The sequence below is a fragment of the Rhagoletis pomonella genome, unplaced genomic scaffold, assembly GCF_013731165.1.
Source record: "Rhagoletis pomonella isolate Grant_MI unplaced genomic scaffold, Rhpom_1.0 Rhpom_scaffold_00005, whole genome shotgun sequence".
Lineage (NCBI taxonomy): Eukaryota > Metazoa > Arthropoda > Insecta > Diptera > Tephritidae > Rhagoletis > Rhagoletis pomonella.
In genome coordinates, this window is record NW_023458559.1 from 1,644,598 (window position 1) to 1,651,295 (window position 6,698).

The window sequence follows — 6,698 nt, forward strand, 5'->3', positions numbered from 1 at the left end:
TATTCACATTCATTTGGTTGATTACGAGAGCTTCGATTGCAGCAATGTTCATCAAATCGAATAATATTTTAAGTGGCTATCGGCGGCAGTTTCTAAGAACACTGATGCACCGCATATGCAAAGTAACCAAATAATAAATTCAGTACACCAATACTCGCGCGGACTATTATGGTAGGACCGCGATTTTCGCTCCAATCCACAGAAAAGTGCATACGCGTGGAAGTCAAGCGCGGTACTCACTCGTCGCACCGGTGTTAAGAAAAGTGCAATGTCATATTTATTTTTTTGTAAAAAAAATTAAAAGCGGCAGATCGAAAGAACATCACCCATAGTATCGAATAGATATATAATTATTTTCAAGTGCCAGTAAAAAAACCAATTAGAACAAAAAAAAATTAGATTTTTGAGAATGGAAATTAGATGAGCCATTTTTCAAAAGTTCATAAAACATGCAATATTGATTACTTCGACAAAAAAAAATACGTATGCGATTAGTTTCTGGGTAGAATAATACACCAAAGATTCAAGTGATTCGGAGAGATAGGTGGAATTGGCTTGCATGATTTCAGCTGGAATTGGTCATACATGGAATATTTTTACCACCCAATCCTTAAATATTAATATTTTAATCAATATTTATTATTTAAATCAACTATGTATGAATTCTGCCTGAAAAATATACCAGTCAAAAAGAAAATGGTTATAAGCTACCCGGTATACTAGAGAACTGAAAAAGCCAAGGATGTATTGTAACATTAATTTTAGCGTTTAGGTAATCATCCAAATAATTCTATTTTGGTTTTTAACGAAAAGAAATTCAATCGTTAATTCTGAATTCAATAGTGAGATGGCAATGGCATACAACAAAAACTTTTCGCTGATTTATTTTGTTTCGATGTTAGCGATTGATGACTTATTTCATTTCAACGTTAACGATTGAGTTTTGTTTCGTTAATTTAGCTCTAAAACGAAAGGAAATGATTTTGATAAGTTATTTTTGGGCATAAAAAAACCAAATCGATTCATATAGTTTGTTGAGCATCTCTGGAAGAAGCTTAAAAATCTTAAAAATTATTTTTTTTTAATCTTGCGATTAACGGAAAAACATTCATCTTTCGTTAAGTATCAACATTATGTAAAAGATTTCAATCTTCTAAATAATGCCCTTGAAAAAAAAAATATATTCTTACTGCAGAAATGAATATAAAGTCCAACCCTAAGGTCCGTTTCCTGAAGTAACCTTCAACTTTAAAGCTCACTTTATATTTAAAGGTTGGCTTAAAAAGAAAACTATGTCTAAAGTTAAGCATTTCTATTATCGGTTATTGACGTATGTATGTTTCTTGGTTTTAAACTAATTTAGAACTGATAATAAAATGCTTTACTTAAACACAATCGTAATGTTTAACGCAACCCTTAAATATGAAGTGAGGTTTTAAGTTACAGGTTACTTGAGAAAACGGCCCTAATAGTCCCGGAGTTAACGACAGAAATTTTCGGATCATTTTCGCAAGCCTCATTTATTTTTCTATGAGGTATGTGTGTAACGTACAATACTAATTTGAACGTCTGCCGGCGCACCCCCACGGCAGGGGCTTACAGCAGGGTTACAGTTATAGCAAAAAATAAACAAAAAAATTCATAGCCGCATAAGTGAAACTTATTGTACTACGTATCATTTGAAATATAACAAGCTTAAAAAATATCGTCTGCCATTTAAATTCCAAGGCAAAAATCGTATGCTACCCACAATAATATCGCAAAAAAATATAAAAAATTTCTGCAAATTCTGAAATTAATTAGAATGCTTCTTTTTATAGTGGGAAAGAGAAAAGTAATAGTCTGCCGCCAATAGCATAGAACGATGATCGTCTGCCAAGTAGAGCTGCAAAAACATCGGAGTACTATCGATAGTATCGATGTTTTAGTATTTGTTTGAAAACATCGATGTTTTTTACTATCGATGTTTTTGGAAGATATGTCATCATTATAAAGTTTATCCGCAGCTGATTTGGGGAAGGCAAGAAGTATAAAAATTAAAGCGTAATAAACTCATTATATTTAACAGTTTAGCTGAATTTTAACACAAAAGCGTTCCAATGAGTGTTTAGGGAAGTTGTTACTCATAAAAATGATTTTGTCAGTGCCACTCGATCTCTAATTGGGAAAATTAAGACTAAAAACCTAATGTGTACCCTAGATCATTGCCTTAAAGAGCAAATATTTAATTTATTTAATAAGACATCAATTATAACACATATTAATAGTGTTGTTGCTTAATGCATTTTTGAAATTATTTTAAATATTTAATTTAATTAATTAGTTACTTGCAATATTCAAAGTGACCTCAAACATAAGTCAAATTAAATTTTAAATTAATTAATAGATAATTTTTAAATAATAAATGAATTTGTTGAAAAATTATGTTTGTCAATTGATCAGGATTTCAACCTTAGACAAAAAGTTATAATTCCCAAGAAAACACGATAGTATCGATGTTTTATTGGCAAAAACATCGAAAAAGCGATCGTTTCAAACATCGATGTTTTTGCAGCACTACTGCCGAGCCTATGAAGTTCCGCGTGACAACTACGCGCTAGCATCACGACTACGGCGCTGCATCTTTATCTGATTGAAATATATTGGCGAACTTCGACAAAATGTTACTTTTACAATGACATTGAAAAAACGTCATTTCCTACCCAAAAACGTCTTATTCAAATGAATGTACAAAAAATTGTTCTTATTAAACTTTTATTATATACAAAGGTACATATGAACGTAAGGTATATTAAAATGACATTTTGACAGAGCACATTTAAAATTCATTGTAAACTAGTTTGAGACCATTAATATAAAAATCATTTTATACATACACTTGTGATCAGCTAATTAAGTCATCACAATTTTGACCGATTTTTTCTGTTTCTCTTTTGTTTATTTAATGTTTGTTATTTTCCTATAAAAGCCAAGCTCATTATATAACAAACAAAATATAAATCCACATTTCTAACTTTGTGCAATAATTATAAAAAATCTGCAAAGCTTCAGCTAGATTTTCAACTTTATATTTACATTTTTTAGAATTTTTTTGAGTATGCAGTTTGATAGCCCATCAAATTTCAGGGCAATAATGTACAAGTTTAAAGGGGCTAAATAATCGCGTTGATTTTTAATATTTTTTTTTTCTTGTAGAAATGCTAAATTATGTTCTGCTAAGAAGGAGCATAGCAATATTTCAGCCTTTTTAGCGTTCATTACATTCGCCTACTTTTTTTTACTTTTTATGCCGCTACTGCTTTTTTGGTGCTTTTGCGAGCGTGCATGTTGCAAGATATCAGCTCTTCCTGATCAGGCTTTTAATGTGCAACTGCAAACGTTACAATAAGCCTTGTAACCTCAAGTGTTTACAGAACCAGCCTTTAAACACGAGGTCCTTAATCCGAGAATCTAAAAAGTGCGCGTACGCTTGGCAGCTGCAAAACACAAAGCTTGTAAAGATTTATTAAGAAAATAAATTAAAATCAGTTCTACTTACAAGATTTAGTAACAGAGAAAAATTACTGGGAAGTTAAAAAACGTAATTTTTTACACAAAAAACGTATAAACGTCAACAGGATACAAAAAACGCCCAAATTACGTTAAAAACGTCAACCTGGCAACGCTGGTCATGCTGGCTCTGCGATGGGATTGCCCATAAAAAATGTGCTGGTTTGAGCAGTAGGGTGTTAGACGCTATTAATGAGGGAAAGGGTCTCCGTTGGTCTTGTCAAAAATGTAGATCAACCGAAGTTGATTTATTTAAATTCTTTAGGCAGTCCAGAAATGGTTTTATGAGATCGGAAAGGATCTGTCGGTACTTGTGGAGAAAGTTAAGCATTACGAAAAAATGTTTAAGTCTTTCACATATCTCGACAACCCTCCACACTCTGAGGGTGGCCGAGAAAATAAAGGTAGGCGTGTTATTAGTCCACTTAAAAAGATACGTCACTGAATCTCGTCAGAAAAATCCTTCATCCCAGTCCTTGGAAGTTATTAATCTTTCTTCTCCATGCCCTCAGGCATTGGAACCTCCGCTATCTAAAGCCATATCAACTAGGTCTACATCTAAAAATAATAACGTCAATCAAACCTTTGATTTAACAGTGTTGCCATCAACATCAGAAGCTGCACTGTCTAACTTAGTTCCTCCGAATAATTCGGAGCCCCGCACATCAGCCATCATTACCAAAAAGTTGGTTGTAATTCCTCCGAGAAGATCAATCTTTGTCTCTAGATTTGCTAAAGAAGATGGCATTTCTCAGGAAATATGTTTGATAGAATACTGGAACTTGGTATGGAGATATATAAAATTATTCTCTATCATAGATGAGGGGTGCCACCTTTTAAAAAAATTCAATTCAACTCGAATAAAGGGAGTTATTTATTTGAAAATTATATTAAAAAAATGGATGTCAAGAGGCTTAACAAGCTTTAGTTTAAATATATTTTGAAAAGTGTTGCCTCCTGTTTGAAAAGTCAAATTTAAATTAATTATACGCAAGCTATCTGAAGAATTAAAATACGGTTGTCAAACGATATATTGGTAAGAAACCTTAAGTTTTAAAGTTTTGAATAATATTGAAGCCTTTAACAAGGGTTGCCACCTTTTTTAAAACTCAATTCAATTAGTTTAAATGAAATATTATAATCATCTCGCCCAAAATTATTATTTTTTTTATTGACACTTTTTGGTCTAACATTTTCATCAACAATTCACGTTTACGATTTCCATTGGCACGCACATCGGCTAAGATTATGGTTTAGTGGTCGTTTGCCGCCTTAAATAATCTAACGAACGCATTATGTCCGTGAAGAAGTTCTTTAAATTCTCTAATTTTGCAGCATTTCATAGAACGGTTAATCTCACAACGAAATAAATTTGAAGAACATTTCTTCTTCACCCCTTGGGGGCAACAATGATCCGGTTCTATAGTGAACCTGTCCCAGAAACGTTATAGTATAGTTGGTGGCAATTTTAAAATGGATGCATATAATTGTTCTACAGAAATCCAATATACCTAGACTTATTTCAGACGAAATACCATAAAAGTAAGTTTCCCGAAAGCAATTTAAGTGAAAATTATTTATTTACTTTAATTTATTACAGTAAAAGGTGCGCAATGGATTTGGCGGTTCATTTATCGGTGGTGATTTGAGATTTACCCCTGCACAACGCAACCCTGGTGTTTCCGAATGAAGCTTTAAGGTATAATAATAGTGGCAAATCACATACATTGGACCAATCGTAAAACACAAGAGTTCGATATACTCAACTTGGCGATTATTCGTAATGACTTTAGCGCCACCTGGCAGCTCTTTTTTGCAATAGTATTGCCCTTACCGTTACCAATGCATATTTTTAATATTAGCCAAAGTGTATCATAAATAAGATTTTAGTAATAACTTAACACCAGTGCGAATTGGCGGGTGAATTTATACGTTTGTAAGGTGCCACGCCCTCTTTTCAAATAGCTCATTTTTCTCCATGAGTATAACTCTGGGATTCAGTAATTCAGTCTCATCTCAAGTCACTAAATTTGAGATTAGCAATTAGTGACTATTTTTGTGACTTGAGATGATTTGGCTATTCAGTAGGAGGGAGTCACAAAAAGTTCACCAAAAATTTGTGGTGAAAACAAACACAGACAGTCAACTGATAGCGTTTACGTATGCCTTTTGCCGCACCGCCAGAAGAGTCGCAATTGCCGAGTGGTATTAGGCTGCCGGTCGAGATGGTACGGGTTGTTTTGTTTTTTTTTTTTATGTATGTTACCGCATAACTTTAGACCATGTTAACCGATTTCGAAAACTCTTTTTGCATCGGAAAGGTAGTGTCTCAGAGGAGGTCCCATACTAATCTGGTTAAAATCCGATCGGTGGATCATGGAATATATATATATATATATTTTTTTTTTTATATGAGAATTCAAGTCGGTTTTTTTTTGCTAAAAATTACTTGTTTTTATTTAGTATTTTCTTTTTATAAGTTTTATTTTATTAATAATCTTTTGATTTTAGTGTTAAAAAAAATTAATATTTTTTTTTTTTAATGGATTTGTATGATATTAAAGCATTTTGGTTTATTTCCTAACGAAATTCTTATTGAACAAATTTCCTCGCTTCATATTCGCGTTTTTTTTATTAAATTGAAAAAAATTAACTTTTTCTCCATATTTTTATTTTTGAGACCTGCTCTTTCCCAGCTGACAAATTAGTGACTTTTTTTTAGACTAGAGATGCGAGACAGTATACTGAATACCAAATTGTCTCAAAATCCAAGTTCACCACCAAAAATCACTATTAGTGACTAGAGACCGATTACTGAATGCCAGGGTAAGATTGATTTCATATGTATGTATATCTCCTCACCAAATTCCAGTACTATACCATGAACATTTCCAGAGATATTCGGTATGAAAAATTTGGTTTGTATGGGAGGTGCCACTACCTCTTTATATATCGAAAATTTTTCAGCCCATCATAATCCTTGGGACGTCTGAAGCAGGATCCGAAATTTCAAAAAAAAAAATCAGTTCGTTCTCGAGCTTTGCGAACACAAAAAAACGGCTTTCAAAATGTATCACAATATTAGTGTCAGACGAAAGAATTTTAAAAAGGTTGCCAACTGTTTAAAAGGTTAAATTCAAATTATTCAA